At 37.5% G+C, this 15,748-nt stretch overlaps 1 long non-coding RNA gene across 1 annotated transcript in view; it reads right to left on the minus strand.

Annotated features, from left to right (window-relative positions):
• The window catches only part of LOC111194116 (uncharacterized), a 28,423-nt gene that overhangs the window by 2,295 nt on the left and 10,380 nt on the right, over positions 1-15,748 (minus strand). Inside the window, exon 3 of the long non-coding RNA XR_002650920.2 lies at positions 1,236-1,405. This is a non-coding gene — a long non-coding RNA (uncharacterized LOC111194116). The remainder of the gene's footprint in view (positions 1-1,235; positions 1,406-15,748) is intronic.

A 15,748-nucleotide genomic window follows, 5' to 3' on the forward strand; every position in this document is an offset into this window, starting at 1 on the left:
AAGCATATTTTTGTCTTAGTAAGATTACAAAATGAGTAATGTAAGACTTATATCAAGCAAATTATCCCTTATTTTTGTGCCTTAAATTTAGACACAATAATTTTTTTGTGCTAATTTTGATCAAATTACTTAAAAAAGGTGAAAATTCTAAGTAACTGAATAAAATCATTATTACAATGTGCAGTAAGACAAAAAAAAATTATCAGAGGAAAAAAAAAGATTTATTGCCTTGGAATTAGATCATTTCAAGATTTTTGTTTTTTGCAGTGTCAGTGGGGTAAGTAAATTTAAGATTTTTTAAATAAGCAAAATAAGTCACAAAATGAGTGAAATAAGGCTTGAATCAAACAAAAAATAATGGTATTTTGGCTTTTATTTGGACACAAGAATAAAAAAACCTTGACTGGTCACTTTTTGAGCTGGTTTTGAGCTTTGTACTTAAAATAAAGTGTAAATTTATTAGACTTACAAGTAAGACTAATTGAGATCAATCTTACACTTGTAAAGCTTAGTTAGACAAACATTCTTATCAGAGAAGAAAAATAAAATTTATTGCCCTGAAATGAGATTTGACTTTCATTCACTTGCTAAGATTTTGTCACAAAATTGCTTAGAAATTAAAATGTGTTTGCCTGTAAAACCCTGTATGAATGTATAAATAATGTTAATTAACCTAAACAAACCTAAACAAGTGTTTGCTAGTTGAGTTCTCTGTGAACTTCAGTTCCACTAACAGTTCGACTTATCTGATTTACTTTAATCGAGTACTGATTAAATAGGAAATATATAAAGTTAAAGTTAAAATGGTTAAGTCAATACCTCTCACAATATTCCATATTAAAACATATATGCATAGAGTTTTCTCAGATTAAAGCAATGGCATTAAATAATTGCACAGTTTATAACTGTATATAAGACATATCTATGAAGCTACACATACATATAAATAAGACAAATGAGTGTGAGTGTAATGTGTGAGTGTGTGCTGTAAGTTACTGATGGTCCGAGCTCACCTTTAGACTAGCCTGAATTATAGACTGGGTCCCTACAGGCCATCATTCTACTGCACATTACGCACCACACACACAAACACACACACACACACACACACACACACACACACACACACACACACACACGTACACATACTGTCTCTCTCACACACTCATCAGTGAAAGCTCATAAGACTTGATCAGCGCTGAAGAATGTGGCGGCCCATACCTCACACAACTCACCCCCGTGTGCCCCCATTGACTGTCAGCAGGCGCATTCGTCCTCGGCCCAGCCAATGGAGGGCAGCGGCGGCTCTGGCCTGGGCCAATCAGGAGCGGCGGAGCCTTGACACTTCGAGAGATGTTCCTACGTGTTTCTGATCTGTTGCCTGGCCGACACAAAACAGAACCCTCTACGGCAAAATAAAGCAATTAGCCAATTACACCACGCCGGCCTATTAGAAAGCCTGTGTCTGCGCTGTTTTCTTAGCCTCTATCCTCGGCGATAAGCCTGGAGAAATGAAGGGAACGAGAGAACGGATCATGTGGCGAGGATGGAGGGAGAGAGGGAAGAGTGATGGGGATGAAGGTTGTGGAGAAGCTTAGAAGTGTATACTCTAGGAGTCTGTCTTTATTTAGGAGAAGACAAATGAACTGAACTCTGCGTAACACTCCGGCTCGCCGAGAGAGATACGAGGAGAGCCGAGTGATGCATTGAAGTGCAACAGGGAAAGTATGTGCAGAATTAATCTGAAAATGGTTTGGAAATACAGTTTTATCACACGGCGCGTTGGGACCGCCGCGTTACGTACGTGCTTAAATCTACATCACTAACTCTAATTGAAAAGCTGTGTGTCAGAAATCTTCTCATACAAAAGTAGAGAGAGTGAGGGATGCTCATAGAAGGAATACCTTAGGTCAGTAGCGACACTAGTGATGACCACATTTAAGGGCTAAATTGTTAGCCTGGATAAGTTTACTTTAAGGTCTCATTCCGTGGTTTTTAAATCCATTTTAAAATGTCTAGTTGTGGTCTCTGTTATGAGTGAATGCATGTGAGCCGGTGCTCAGGTGTTTCTATTTAGCCCTGCTTTAGTTCTCTGAATTGCTGGTCTCTGAAGAAAGACAGGATTTCAGCTCTTTCTCATGAATATTCACACATGCATATATATCGCCTCTGATTGGCTAACAGCACTGCAGCATAGAACATCTACCTGCTTTCCCCCCCACAGTCAATTTTACAGCTCTAAAACTCAAAGGACAAAATGTTTTCAGAGACGCAGCCTTAGGTATAAAGATAGTTATAAACACTAAGGGCTAGGTAAAGTTAACCCTTAAACTTCGCTTAACGTCAGACTCAAGCGGCCCACAGTCGAGAAACGTTATCAATGCCGCGTTGCGAGTGCAAGTAGAGACTGCCCGCTGCAACGCTGGTCTCCCCGCGGCAGCGCAATTAACCCCCTTCCCTCCTCCTCTTACCGCAGCCGCATTGCATTTATGAACAATCAGTGGAAACACAAATGTTTAATAAACTCTTAACAGAATATTAGTAACACATTAACAACATATCAGTGTACACTCTAAAAAGTGATTCTGTGTTTTAGTCAGGAGAACTAATATTATCAAGTTGAGTGAACTTACCGGCCAGAACAACTCAATAAAATGAGTTCAGAGAACTTCAATATGAAAACTTAAAAACGTTTGTTGAGCCAATGAAAAAAGGGATTTGAACCAACTTTTAGTATCCTGCACGTGTCAATGCTCTTTCTACAGTGTTGGTTCATACAGCTTTCCCATAAGGCTCCTGGCACCATATATTTGCATATTGGGTGTGGCCTCTGCCTTACTTACCATCTTTGTGTTGTCTGTTGCCCAAAGCTACCTTATCCTAGTCGTGCATTGGTATAATATATTTGTTGATTGCCATGCCTCAGTGTTGTAGAGCTGTAAGAGCAAGTTATCTTTATTCTGTGTTCCTAGTGATCACAGTATGCTGGCTTGGAGCTACAGAGTTTACTCGTTACAGAGTTTACTCCTGTACTGCCCCATATTATGCTGTCAGTATTAGCAGTTTAATAAAAATATACTGTACTAAATACACATATCAATATATGCTACATACACTAAATTATTTAAGCCCACAGAACTGCTAAGTTAATTTAATTATTGTTGTGTGAACAAAACTTAGTAAAGTTGAATAAACTTAACTGATTCAAGTTATCATCTAGCGTTGACTCAGTTAAGTTGAATAAACTTCTAATTGTGTGTATTTACAACTTAACTAAGTCAAATCTAAATGATAACTTGACTGAGTTAAGTTAAAAGAACTTAAAATGTTATATATTTACAACTGAACTAAGTCAAAGCAAAATAATGACTTGAATAGTAGCATTATTGTAGATCTGAAGACAGTTCCAGTCAAAAGTCTGGACACGCCTTTTTTCCTTATTTCTTTATTTTATTTATTTATTTATGTTGTAGATCAATGTTAAAGACATGAAAACAATTAAGAGTAAAAAAAAAACAGTAAAAAAAAGCATTATTCCTTCACAATCTTTTCACCTAAACCCAACTAAGATGGTGATTTGGGATGAGCTGGAGCTTCACAGTGTGAAGAAAAAGCAGCAACTATTGTTCAGCACCTCCAGGAACTCCTTCCTTCCAAGATGCTGAGAAAACTATTCCAGGTGACTCTCCCTCATGAAGACACTGAGATTAAAATACCAAGAGTGTGCAGATCTATCCTCAAAGATAAATGTGATACTTAGAAGAATCTAAAGTATAAAACATATTCTGTTTTGTTTAACACTTGTTGTTCACAAAATAATTGCTTCAATATTTCAAATTTAATGTCTTCAGTTTTATATATTTTTTTCAATGATCAAAATCTGGGTTGGCATGCTTAAATGCAATTAAATAGGTTCTATCATTAAAAAAAAAAAATCTAAATGATCCCAAAATTTATCCATAGCCTACAATAGACCTAGAAAAAAATTATAAAATGGTCTGAAGTCCGTAAGACAGGAAAAAAGACAGGATGTCAGTCTTTTGCAGGGTATCATTCACTCACACGTAGATGTCAATATTGCAAAGCCAATTTACCTACCATGTGTTTTGTACACAAACAAGATATATTAGGCCTTAAACAAAGATACTACTAGTGTTAAGATGTACTTTTGGAAACACTTTGCATGTTTTGATTAATGACAATTAATGAGTACTGCTTTTACTTTATCAGTGCTGGGCTTGGCTTCAGTTGGCTACAATCAGCTTCTTTTACCAATATCTTGAGAAAACAAAGAAAAAGTGTTCATGATGTGATTCATGATGTGTTTTTGAACTGTGGAATTGTTTGCTGATCTGCTTTTATAATAATGGATATCTAATGTATTTGCAAATCACAAAAGAATACTGGAAAAAAATCTTTTTTTGTGGAAACTGTGTGGCTTTTAATCAGAAATGTATTTTTTACATAATTGATAAATTAATCTATTTGTTTGTGAAGTCATTAGACTGCAGGTCATGTTATTCACCAGTGTGGTTCTACAGGTATGAGGTTATGGTATGAAGTGTGTAATATGTAAAGGGAACTTGGAGAGGAGTGGATTTGGAATGCCAAATCTTACTAGTGAGCCTTCTAGAGGTGTTCTGGGCTTAACACTGATATAGATGCCCACATGGCGTCCACGTAATGACCCCTATGACAAGCTTGTCGTGGAACTAAGATGCTGACACCATGGCCTGAGGACTGTGAGTTTGAATCCCAGGTCATGCTCTTTCGGCATCAGCAGCCAGAGCCCGAGAGAGCAGGATTGGCCATGCTCTTTCTGGATATGTAGGTGGCGCTCTCTTCCTTCATCACTCCTGCAGTAATACTGGCCGGCACATGCATCTATTAGCTGATGAGTTGGGGATCTGGTGCCAATCTTTGAACATTTTGGTTGCTAGGTTGCTTTGATGTTGCATTGCTGAAGCTAATCCATTTTCCTGACTCTGCTAATGTTGGGACAATTGCAGTGTTGGTGAACAGTTGGGTTAATTGAACCCTTCCCACAAATAGTCATACAGTATATCAATCATTTTTCTCATTTGGGAGGAATATGTTATTTTCTTTACTATTGTATGACATTTTATTTTCATTTTATTTGGCTTCATGACTGAAATACAGCACCAGTCAAAAGTTTTTGACATCAACAATATGAAGGAATGCTTATGCAAATATGAACAAAATAAAATAGTGCTATACAAGTCAAAAGGTGATTCATACTTAAGATTCTTCAAATGCCTGCTTTGTCAATTCTTAGTTGGCTTCATGGGGTAGAGCCTGGAATGGTTCTCCAACTGTCTTGAAGGATTTCTTAGAGGTGCTGGGCAGTAAATCAAGGATTCTCAACTGGTCTCAGCCCGGGACCCACATTTTCCCATGGTCATTAATTCGCAATCCACGTTTATAGAATACAAACCAAACAGATTTTTTTTTTTAAATAATAGCCTTTTAAAACCCATTTAAACATACATATGCATGCAAAGTGAATTTATGAAGCATTTTTTTAAGAAACTGAGAAGGAACATGACAACTACATGTATAAAAAAGTCACTAAAAAAATAAAAAAGAAAGGGAATAAAATAAATAAGACCACAAAATTTGATATTTCATTTCTCTGCATATCTCTGCATTCAGAGCACATTAGTAAGAAACTCTCTCTGTCTCTTTTTGTCCCAATATAAGAGACGAGTACAAAATCAGATGAGCTTTAATTGACCAGAATTGTCCACAGAGAACTACCCACTTTTGGGTTCCCACCCAGTAGTTGAGAATCACTGCAGTAAATAATACAAAAAAAAAAGAACAAATATTAATTGAAAATATGGTACAACTTTTTTTTACTAGTACTTAAACTACATTATATATAAAGTATGTATAAATAAAGCATTTTTATTGTAATGTTAAAAATAGAATAATAAACGGTTTCCCCCAAAAGAAAAAAGCATTTTAAAATATTGATCCTCGAATACATTGAATTATATTGACCAAAAATCTGATTTGCTGAAGGCTTGAAGTGATCAACAGTCATCAAAAATCAAAGGATTATCTTCAGTGTCTCACAATAGATGCATAAATATCACATGCTGTGTTAATACAGTGCTAATAAAGCACTAATATAATGCTCTCACATTGCTCATCACAGCCATCACTGCCATAAATCTTCCACACAATGAGCCACTGAAGAGCTGGGTGGTCTCTCTCTCCTCTCTCTCTCTTGCTCTGTCTCTCTGTTCTTTGCCTTTTCATCCATCCCACACTTTCTGTTCTTCTTCTTCTTCTTCCTTCTGTTCATCCTGTCCACCAGTAACGTCTCCATCCAAGAGAAGCTCAGCTCTCACTGCAGACCCTCAGAAGCCCCTTTCCTTTCCTCTCAGAGAGCAGGAAGACCGTCCAGGCCGTCCATGTTAAACTCTCAGCTCTCCCTCGGCCTGAGCGCCACTCCGCAGAGTCCTGATGTCCACTAAAGCCATTTCAAAACTAATAAACAATTGTCAGAGGAGAGGGAAAGCAGAGAGCTCTCCGGCCATTCTAAAAGCACATCAAAGGCTCCGGGCTAAGAGCCGTCCAGATGAGAAACGCGGACGACCTCTCCAACACACACACACGCGCGTGCAAAACACACTCCAGTGCACGCTCACAACCACACAAAACCAGGACACACACAAATCACACATGCACCTCACAAATAACGCAAAGCGGCATAACTGCAGACATTTGGATGAAAGTATTTCAGAGCTAAGGGGAGAACAATGTCGTTTTAATGGGACGAGGTCCGCTCTGAGCGACTGCATAAAGCTCTATAAGGAGTCAGTGACGTATGTGGTGCCAGCTGACGGTGGTCACACACGGCAGTAAGTCTTGGTGGAGGCCTTGTACAGGAGGCTGGAGGGAAACGCCGGAGTGAGCTTCTCTCTAAATCAGGAGATGAAGATGTGTATAGAGCTACAAAAGGCTTGAGAGAAAGAGAGAGAGAGGAAAAAAGGAGAACAGACTAGAATAGATGAGACTGGAAAGTAGCTAAAAAAGGAACGATAGGAGAGAAGAAACAAAGAGAACTACATGAAAACTGAGATAATACAAAAACTATAGTGAAAAAATGAAAAAAGAGAAGAGTATAAGGGAAGAGCACATGACAAGATACTGTACAAAACAGATGAAAGAACAAAGACAAGGTCTGAAAAAACAGTTAAGAGAACAAAAAAGGCAGAAAAGAAAAGAAACAAGATGAGAATAGAATAGACTAGATTAGCACAAGAAATAAAAAAATAAATAAAAAGAAAGGAAATGTTGAAACAATAGCAGAGGAGAAAGGAAGAGAACAGCATGAAAACTGACAATACAAAAACGGTAGTGAAAATTTTAAAAATGAAAATCACAAAAGTAGAGCACAATACAAGATACAGTACGAAAAAAAAAACATGAAAGGGCACAAAAGAAGATAAAAACAAGATGAGAGGAGAACTGCATGAGAAATAAAATACTGTAATATAAGATAGAAGTAAAAAATAAGAAGAGTACAGCACAAGACATAGTTTAAAAAGTGAAAGAGAGAACAGATAAGGAGGAAAAAAGAAAAGAGAAATAAAGAAAAGAAGAGAAACAAGAGGAAAAACAGAAATAAGTACGACAAACAAAACTATTCAAAAATAGTTCTGAAATTTTTAAGAAATGTAGAACACAAATTGAGAGACAAAGAGCCAAATAGAAGAGAAAAGAAAGAAGAAGAGAGTTATATAAATTGCACAAGAAATAAGATACTAAATTCATAAAAAAAAAAAAAATATATATATATATATATATATATATATAAAGTTCTGAACATTTTAAGAAAAGTAGAACACAAATTAAGAAACAAAGAGCCTAATAGAAAAGAAAAGAAGGAGGAAAAGAGTTATATTAATTGCACAAGAAATAATATACTAAATTCATAAAATATATATAAAAAAAGTTATTAAAAAAATATAAGTTATGAGAAGATAGGAGAAACCAGAGGAGAAGAGATTGTACAGGGAGAGAAAAGAGAAGAGAACAAATGGGATGAGAATGGAAAATAAGACATGAAAAGAGAAAAAAAAAAAAAAAAGAGATGAGAATAGCAAAGAAGAGACGCCAATAGATAAGAAGACATGAGATGAGAATAGAAAGAAAAAGAAGAAAAAAAGAGATGACAATAGAAGAGAAAATGAGATATAAGAAGAGATGGTAATACTGCATATAAAAAAAGGCAATATGAAAGAAAAGGTGAGAAGAGAACATAAGTGATGAAGAAAGTGGGAATAGATAGTTAGAGAAAAGATAAGAAGACATGAGAACGAAAGAGGATAAATGAGAATAGTGGAGAAATGAAGAGAAGGGGGGAGAAGATTAGAAAATTTTAATACATTACATAAAAAAAATTAACAGATGAGAAAATAAGAGAATACACCAGAAGAAAGGAGACTAGAAAAGAAGACAATGAATGTGAGAAAGGATGAAATGCAAAGAGAAAGTAAGAGATGAGAATAGGTGAGAAGAGATGTGATGAGAAGAGAAAGGTAAGGTAAGAAGGTAAGAAGATGACAGACGAGAAAAGCAGAGAAAGTGATTAGGAGGAGAATCTGATGAATATTGAAATTTTAACAATAAAATTATGTCCTTTATGTGTTATTAGCTGTATTCCTTTCTGCACAATTAGTCCTTTTACTGCTGACATCATTTGTTTTCTCTTTTGTTTTGTTTCTAACACACACACACACACACACACACACACAGGCTGACCTGGTCTGGGTGCTGGGCTATAGAGGAGCCAGGCTGGCTGAGCCTCAGACACAGGGAGCCAACCCCCTGTGTGTAAATGTAGTGTGTGTGTGTGTGTGTGTGTGTAGGGGGAGGAGATAAGTAAGCTTCACAGCCCATGACATAAATCACATCAAGACATGACAGTAGGACACTGAGCAGGACCACTGATAAAACCAGCAGGAGGGAGAGAGAGAGAGCAAGAGAGAGAGAAAGAGAGAGAGAGAGTAAATGGGGAGAACAAGGGTGGAGGGCAATGGAGAAATGGACAGAATAACATCATGAGAGCGTATGTGGAAGCGTGGAAGTGTGTGAGCGAGAGAGGTTAAGCAAGCAGAGGAAAGAGAGAGAGAAAAGTGAGAGAGAGAGAGAGAGAGAGAGAGTATGGGAGTGTGTTTTGAGATTGCAGCTCCTCCCGGGTGTGGAGATGATCCAAAGTGCACGACCCAATTTCCAAGTTCATGAATGGATCTCCCTGTTTGCTGCAGGCTGAGAGGAGGAGGATGCGGTGGTGACCTTATTCATGGAGAGATATGATTCACATTGAACCATTAGAATGCGAAAATAACCAGAACTAACAATTCAAGTTCATCTACACAGTCTTACTGCAGTCCAGCTTGTTTATCTTCTCCACTCTCTGAACCTCATAGCGTTTAGTCTTCTGCAACGGTCTTTCACTATTTCTGAAAGGAAAACACTGTAATTTTTATTGAAAGTGGTTTGGCTAACAGTCTATAGCCTGCTAATTGTCTTCTTCTTTTAATAGCGTAGCATTGCAGAAGAACCACTTTTACATTTACGGCATTTAGCTGACGCTCTTATCCAGAGAGAATTAGGTTCTAATCCAGAGAAACAAGGTTATTTCTATTACAGAGGTGGGCCAATGTAGTGTTAGGAGTCTTGCCCAGGGACTCTTATTGGTGTAACACAGCATTCGGTCACCCTGTTGTTCTATATTTCAAGAAATAATCAGGGTCAAGCACGATTTAGGAATGTACTCACTTTTAAATCTTACTGACCAAGAATACAAAAATACACTGCTATAATACACTGCACTTGTATAAAAGAATCAGGCACAGAAGTGCTGCTGGAGTTTTTAAACACCTCAGTATCACTGCTGGACTAAGAATAGAGCCATTGCATATAACAGTAAGTCAGCCCTAGTAGTAATAGTCAGCAGTATGTGCAGCAACATGAACTGTATACTGTATAGTATACAGATGACATTTTATATACTGATTTTCCTTTTTCCTTTAAATAAAAGTAAACCCCAAGAATAAATGGATTAATATATTAATATTTACAGAGTTCCATGGCACTCCTCATAACCTGGTAAAAAAAATAAGAGACCACTTAAAAAAAAAGATACGTTTCTTTGATTTTACCAAATTGAAAACCTCTGTGATATAATCAAGAGGAAGATGGATGATCACAAGCCATCAAACCAAGCTGAACTGCTTGAATTTTTGCACCAGGAGTAGCATAAAGTTATCCAAAAGCAGTGTGTAAGACTGGTGGAGGAGAACATGCCAAGATGCATGAAAACTACCGTGATTAAGAAACCAGGGTTATTTCACCGAATGTTGATTTCTAAACTCTTAAAACTTTATGAATATGAACTTGTTTTCTTTGCATTATCTGAGGTCTGACAGTTCTGCATCTTTTTTGTTTATTTTAGTAATTTCTCATTTTCTGCATATAAATGCTCTAAATGACAGTATTTTATTTAGAATTTGGGAGAAATGTTGTCCGTAGTTTATAGAATAATACAATAATGTTCATTTTACTCAAACATATACCTATAAGTAGATTCAGAAACTGAAGTGGTCTCTTATTTTTTCCCAGACCTGTATAATAGCTTTTCTGCTTTTCTGAGAGGATGCGGCCTACTAAACCTTGCTTTACTTCTATAAGTGGATCTGACACAGCAGTGCTGCTGGAGTTTTTAAATACCTCAGTGTCACTGCTAGAAATATCCAGACAACAGCTACCTGTTGAGCGCTAGACGTTTTGCCCAGTTTGCAGACTTTAAGAGGGGATGCATCCATCATTGGATGGATAGAATGATGGAGATGGAGGTTGTTTTACAAATCTAGACCATCAGTCAGCTAGTCACCCTTGTCTTTGTTTACAGTGATGTTCAAAATGAGATAAGTGGACTGCTATTGAATGGAATTGTATCATTTTTAGAGAATCAAGGTTCTGTTTGGAATCTCAGAACAGTTGGGTTTGAGTAAGGAGGCTTTGTGCTGAACCAACTGCTGGCGTGATGATCTGGGGAGCCATTGCATATGACACTTGGTCATTCCTACTAATTTTATTCAGTAATATATGCAGCCACATGAGCTGTATAGACAGATTACATTACTACTATACACTCATTTTCCTTTTACCTTTTAAAGGAAAGTAAACCCAAACAATGAATGAATTAATACAGTATATCAGGTTTTTATGGCACTCCTCATAACCCGGTAGTTATTTGAACATATAATAGCTTTTCTGCTTTTCAGAGAGGATGTAATTCTAATGATTAGCTGCGTACTACACCACACTTTACTCCTAGTGACCGAGCTCTTGGTAAACTATCTTGACAGCTTTGCTCCATAATTAAACCTAATTGTTTAGCTCAGTGCTTGACTTAGGACAAAAACAAAATGTCTGAATGTGTATCTAAACCCCTTACCAGCTTGCCTGTGGCACAAAGCCATCCCCAGCAACACCTCATTGAGCAACACCTCATTGAGATTTGTTGGCACCCTTGAAGAAAGTGAACGCAAGAATAAACAAAGAGTACATAGACGTGCAAAAATCGTATTTTATACTTCCATAAAGAAACAGTTAGGCAGGTAAATATATAATACAAGTTTTATATTAAACTTGGACATGCTTGGCATCTGGTGCCTAAAGCTTCTATCTATCTATCTATGTGTTATATTTAATAGTTTGTCTCACACTCTTTGAGGTTAGTTTTAGACGAGGATGATAATTTACCCACATCATTTGCATACAGTAACTTTTACATCATCAGTGCATGTTGTTAAGAGTTGCAAAACAAAAACAGACTGTAATATATGTGAAATATGTTTTTAGTATATTGTTAAATTTTACTTAAATATTGTCTAAGCCAAATTGACAGAGTTTGATAGAGTTACTAAAAGTATTATTATTATTTTATTTATGACAATAATCTAATCTTATCATCTAAGAGTTTTTTAGTTTCAGTTTTTCAGTTTCAGTTCAAATATACCACGATTAGCTTTACTGGTGAACCGTCCTTTAAAAGGACATTTAAAAGACATGTAAGTAAAAGTAATTTATTTGTTATTTAATAATAAGAAATTAATTGTGGAAGATAGTATTAGTGACCAACTACATTAAATTGCATTTCATTACTCCCTGGCTCTCTCTACAGTAATGAAAAACACTAAAGGACACACATTATATGTGCATATTGTGACTATTAGCAACATAAAGAACTATATGCTATATTACAGCATAACATAATATACAAATATTATATTAATATTACTGTATTGTTACAAAGATCTTACACAATCATCCTGTCCACTTCACCAGTTACATAGTGCAGTTTTTTTCAGTGTGTTGAGCCTTAAATAGCTATAACAAAAACAATGTTTTATATAATAGACTATAAGTTAGTTGAGCATCAACATCATTTTTTAAAGCTGTTATTTTAAGGTAGAAAATTCTAGATGCTGTTGCTCATTTTGTAAGAGACAATACTAAATCAGGCCTCCAATAAACCGTGGCACACTGACTTGTTAGAAATATGACTGTTGCATGGACAATTCTAGCCAGACACCGCTTACTGCGCCTCCCACTATGCTGTCCACTGTGGACAGAAATGCCTCATATGACGTATAAATATTTAAATAAATAAATTGCCGTCGCTAGTTAGAAGGCATTGATATGCCTCACATAGGCTCTGCATTCTTGATGTGCTCACGTGCACACACACACACTCACACACAAAACTACACTACCGTTCAAAAGTTTGGGGTCACATTGAAACTTCCTTATTTTTGAAGGAAAAGCACTGTACTTTTCAATGAAGATAACTTTAAACTAGTCCTAACTTTAAACAAATACACTCTGTACATTGCTAATGTGGTAAATGACTATTCTAGCTGCAAATGTCTGGTTTTGGTGCAATATCTACATAGGTGTATAGAGGCCCATTTCCAGCAACTATCACTCCAGTGTTCTAATGGTTCAATGTGTTTGCTCATTGGCTCAGAAGGCTAATTGATGATTAGAAAACCCTTGTGCAATCATGTTCACACACCTGAAAACAGTCTAGCTCATTACAGAAGCTACAAAACTGACCTTCCTTTGAGCAGATTGAGTTTCTGGAGCATCACGTTTGTGGGGTCAATTAAACGCTCAAAATGGCCAGAAAAAGAGAACTTTCATCTGAAACTCGACAGTCTATTCTTGTTCTTAGAAATGAAGGCTATTCCATGCGAGAAATTGCTAAGAAATTGAAGATTTCCTACAACGGGGTGTACTACTCCCTTCAGAGGACAGCACAAACAGGCTCTAACCAGAGTAGAAAAAGAAGTGGGAGGCCGCGTTGCACAACTAAGCAAGAAGATAAGTACATTAGAGTCTCTAGTTTGAGAAACAGACGCCTCACAGGTCCCCAACTGGCATCTTCATTAAATAGTACCCACAAAACACCAGTGTCAACATCTACAGTGAAGAGGCGGCTGCGGGATTTTGGGCTTCAGGGCAGAGTGGCAAAGAAAAAGCCATATCTGAGACTGGCTAATAAAAGAAAAAGATTAAGATGGACAAAAGAACACAGACATTGGACAGAGGAAGACTGGAAAAAAGTGTTGTGGACGGATGAAGTTTGAGGTGTTTGGATCACAAAGAAGAACGTTTGTGAGACGCAGAACAAATGAAAAGATGCTGGAAGAATGCCTGACGCCATCTGTTAAGCATGGTGGAGGTAATGTGATGGTCTGGGGTTGCTTTGGTGCTGGTAAGGTGGGAGATTTGTACAGGGTAAAAGGGATTCTGAATAAGGAAGGCTATCACTCCATTTTGCAACGCCATGCCATACCCAGTGGACAGCGCCTGATCGGAGCCAATTTCGTCCTACAACAGGACAATGACCCTAAACACACCTCCAAATTGTGCAAGAACTATTTACAGCAGAAGCAGGCAGCTGGTATTCTATTGGTAATGGAGTGGCCAGCGCAGTCACCAGATCTGAACCCCATTGAGCTGTTGTGGGAGCAGCTTGACCGTATGGTACGCCAGAAGTGCCCATCCAGCCAATCCAACTTGTGGGAGCTGCTTCTAGAAGCGTGGGGTGCAATTTCTCCAGCTTACCTCAACAAATTAACAGCCAGAATGCCAAAGGTGTGCAATGCTGTAATTGCTGCAAATGGAGGATTCTTTGATGAAAGCAAAGTTTGATGTAAAAACAATGTTATTTCAAATACAATTCATTATTTCTAACCTTGTCAATGTCTTGACTCTATTTTCTATTCATTTCACAACGTATGGTGGTGAATAAGTGTGACTTTTCATGGAAAACACAAAATTGTTTGAGTGACCCCAAACTTTTGAACGGTAGTGTAGGTCCTTCAGCTTATCAGCAAACTGTGGGACGTAGCTTGTTTTGAGAGTGGAAAAAAGGAGCAGAACACATTAAAGCAAATAGGAGTGAGCTGGTGTGTGAATGTGTGTGTGTATGCATGTGTGTGTGTGTGTGTGTGCTTTCCTGGCCAGACTTTCAGTCTTGCTGGTGGAGATAGCAACTGGAACAGCCGCGCTAAGCAAACCTGCCACGGCCCCCTCCCAATGCCCTCACACAACCCACAAACACTGGTACCACTGCTTACTGCTTACACTGCTTTACTTACGCACTCTTTACACCTACACACACACAAACATCAGCCTTGGCGTGATGTACACGTGTACAGTAGGCACAGACCCGTTGCAACAAAACAGGCAAACCAAGCAATTGCCAAAGCAAAAACCAACAACTAGTTATGAATTGAATGCAACAACAAACTGTTTGAGAGGCCATTTAAATTCTGTGACTGTCAATACAAGAAAGTATAACATAACCAGACTGGAACATGTTCAGCAGTATCCATGCATGCCAGCTGTTCACTGTCACTGTTATTTATCATAACGGCATTCAATTTTTGACCAAGACAGAGGTGCAATGGTGATGATAGCCCAAATGCCTTGAAATGGCCCCGAGTATGCACACATCATACCAGCTGCTCTTTACTGTGCACATATCTAATGATTATTGGACCGGCAGTAAAGAACAAATATGATTGTAATAATAATAAATAATAAAGACTAGAATAATATATTTTTCTAAAACTTGGTTCTGTTTCTTTTTTCCCTGCTTCTCTAAATTCATAGAAGAATGGCTTCGATGGTGCTGCCACTATGATCAGGAGATCGCCGGTTCGAATCCTGATCATGTAGCTTGCATTCGGCTACAGGAGCCCCAAGAGAGCACAATTGGCCTTGCTCTCTCTGGGTGGGTAGATGGCGCTCTCTCCCCACATAACTTGAAAGGGTTATCAGCACAAGGCGTCTGTGAGCTGATGTATCAGTATGAGTCGCTGCGCTTTCCTCCGATGCACTGTGATGCTACTCAGCAATGCTGCATCAGCAGCAGTTCAAAAAGAGCATAAAACTGCTGTTTAAAATGGTAAAGCTAAGTTACATATCTCATTTCATAAAAAAACAACAACGTATTAATCATTAGAAACAACATAATATCTGTATAAAAATTTTGCCACCAAATTTTTGGAAGGTGCAATGGCCAACATTATTAAAAGAAAATCCATCGGTATTGCATGGCACATACATGGTTCTTTATAGAACCACAACGTGTTTCTTCTATGGCTTCACTTTAAGAACCATTTGAAGGATC

The sequence above is a fragment of the Astyanax mexicanus genome, chromosome 13, assembly GCF_023375975.1.
Source record: "Astyanax mexicanus isolate ESR-SI-001 chromosome 13, AstMex3_surface, whole genome shotgun sequence".
Classification (NCBI taxonomy): domain Eukaryota; kingdom Metazoa; phylum Chordata; class Actinopteri; order Characiformes; family Acestrorhamphidae; genus Astyanax; species Astyanax mexicanus.